Source organism: Octopus bimaculoides, chromosome 2 (assembly GCF_001194135.2).
Source record: "Octopus bimaculoides isolate UCB-OBI-ISO-001 chromosome 2, ASM119413v2, whole genome shotgun sequence".
Taxonomy (NCBI): Eukaryota; Metazoa; Mollusca; class Cephalopoda; order Octopoda; family Octopodidae; genus Octopus; species Octopus bimaculoides.
Genome location: NC_068982.1, coordinates 76,404,426 through 76,407,215, shown reverse-complemented (window position 1 = coordinate 76,407,215; position 2,790 = coordinate 76,404,426). Strand labels below are relative to the sequence as shown.

Here is a 2,790-nt window from a genome sequence, read left to right as displayed (position 1 = left end):
ACTCGAGTCGCTATAAAATCTGTTTCAGTTTCAAAAAGAAAAAAAAATACTACAGCTTCAACATTTATTGAAGACTCATTTCTCATTCGTTCGACAAAGCAACGTGCGTACACCCCCACCCCCACACACATGTATATATGTATTTATTATTATTATTATTATTATTATTATTATTATTATAGACGTCGCATAGTATACAATATCGTGAGGTTGTTGATTGAGGATATTGTATCTACCGGGGATTTGTACTGTTTGTCAAGTCACAATAAAGACTTCAGACAGACAGTACTTTATGCAATATGCGTGCAGTTCCAAGTAATGCCGACTTTTGCAATACATCTAGATTGTAGGGTATCTCTAAGGTTTTCAGGTGGTTTTTTTTTTAGATTGGGTGGTATTGAACTCAATGCTCCGATGACAATAGGGATAACCTTTATGTTCGACTCTCGTAGCTGCCACATCTTAACGATCTCAATTTTCAGGTCTCCATATTTATCAACTTTCAGATCTCAAATACTGAAAGAATTGAAAAATGTTCACACAACAAGGATCCATCAGTTCTCAGCGAAACTCAAGCTTTTGACTATACACAGGCGTAATAAAAAGCAGGATGAGACACAGCTTCCGTCAAAGACCTGATAGGAATCGCCAAAGCCACTTCAAGAACTCAGTAAAACCACACGGAACAATGTTGATATTCTCTTAGAGTGACTTTTCTATCTCATGCTATATCATTTTCTTTTTTTCTTCTTTTGGCTGCGAGTGTCCAAGCTCCTAAAATTCGCTTCAATTGGAATTTATAGTCAGCTTTTTACCGTATCTTCAATATGCCTTTTTTAATTGCATTTTCTGCGGTACTATAGTAATTGTGATGAAAAATCAGGATAAAGCTTCATATAAGTATCATTTGAAGAAGCCTGTAAAGACCCTAGAAACACCTTGCAAGCGGTTCAAACAATTATGACAGAAATAATGTTTGACTCGAGTCGACTAAAGTTAAACCCAGTCGAACATTATGGTGGAGATTATTTCATTTCATAAACAGATGTTCAATATGATTTTGAGACATATAACACACTTGAAAAACTAAATTTTAGTAAGATTCATAAACATTACATTTAGCTTATAAACTAGGAATTTCTTCTTTCTAAAGAACAGTACTGTTATAACTACCATACATATTAGAATAAAATGTATCCGCACCTGCTTCGATGAAATTATTCTCGTCGTTCTCCAGTGAGAATCTGATAAATGAGTTGTTTAACAAAATTAAAATACAATTGTCACTGCTATTCGTGCTATTTGTATGAGGTAAATTTTTCATACTGAATAAAGATGGCGCCTACAACACCCGAATTAAAGATTACAATTTGTCACAACGGTTGTATCCGACATTTTCTGTTGATTTTTTAATGTTCATTTCATTTCTTTATTTCGGACTTTAAGTAAGAATGAACAATTAATTATTTAGACACTGTAAAGTTCACTTCAAAATCAGTAATAATTTCTATATTATAATAGCCGGTTAAATGTTGGTTGGCTGGTTGGGAGAGAACTATGCCGTTCTTAGTACCTAACTGATACTTATTCTACCCTCCAAAAACATTGCAAAGCAAAGTCAGCACTTGGAAGATTTGAACTCTGCACATGAGGGCACGCGTCATCTAAGTACTATAAAGAATTTAAACTGATGCTCAAATATTCTGCCATTCAGCTATTTTTTCTCATTAAAAATATATAGATTTCTAATACATTGTGAGAGTGTGGTGATACAGTCGATTAAATCAACCCACATTCTTAATTCTTTTATTTTATCGATTTTTTTTTAGATATAAAATGAAAGTTGTGTCTGACGGGATTTGAGCTCAGAACATAAAGAAGCGTAACTAAAAACTGCGTAGCATTTCTTTCTGACGTTCTAACAACTAGGCCAATTTACTACTCATTATTTCGCTCTTCTTCCTCTTTAATTTTAAACCATTCTAGTTATTTCCATTCCAGGCTACTGTAGTTGCTTTTATGTATTACATTTTGTTGGTGTTTAAATTTAGTGTTGCCAGTGATGTCACAATGGTGAATTTAGAAGTTTTGCTTTCTTTAGGCGCAAGCGTGGCTGTGTGATTAAGAAGCTCGCTTTCCAACCTTGTGTTCTTTGTATCTATGTAGTCTGCCTTCGTGCATGTGTTGTATTTGTCCCCTGTCATCGCTTGACAATCCGAGATGATTTGTGTACATCTCCGTAGCTTTCCTGTTCTCAAAAGTGACCAATAGAATAAGTATCAGGTTTTAAAAAAATATATTGGTAGCGATTTGTTAGACTAGGCCCTTCAAAGAGGTGCCCCAGCATGGCGGCAGTCCAATGACTAAAACAAATAAAAGATAAAAGATGAATAATTAACTTATTTCTCTCAGGAGAAACCTTCGACGGTGCCGTGTATCTTCCATACGCTGCTATATTCAATAATGACGCCTTACAGTATATTAGAAAATTGGTGTAGACTAAATTTGTGTAATTGGTTGTTAAATACAGCGAAGCGTTATTAGTCAATACAATATCTAAACCATTAGGTTGGTTTAATTGTTCAAAGTCCAACTAATTTAGACACATAGAATGTGGATCTTTCTCAGATGTTTTATAGCATAAATTGTTCAACTATTATTATTATTATTATTATTATTATTATTATTACTATTATTATTATTATTATTACTATTATTATTATTATTATTATTATTATTATTATTATTATTATTATTATTATTATTATTATTATTATTATTATTTTATTG

At 32.7% G+C, this 2,790-nt stretch overlaps 1 protein-coding gene and 1 long non-coding RNA gene across 4 annotated transcripts in view; one reads left to right on the top strand and one right to left on the bottom strand.

The window, feature by feature from the left end:
• LOC106869685 (putative amine oxidase [copper-containing]) overlaps nucleotides 1-2,790 on the bottom strand; it is a 491,890-nt gene that overhangs the window by 411,526 nt on the left and 77,574 nt on the right. The window lies entirely within an intron of this gene.
• The window catches only part of LOC128251568 (uncharacterized), an 85,257-nt gene that overhangs the window by 51,898 nt on the left and 30,569 nt on the right, over nucleotides 1-2,790 (top strand). The gene's annotated exons all lie outside the window — the stretch shown is intronic.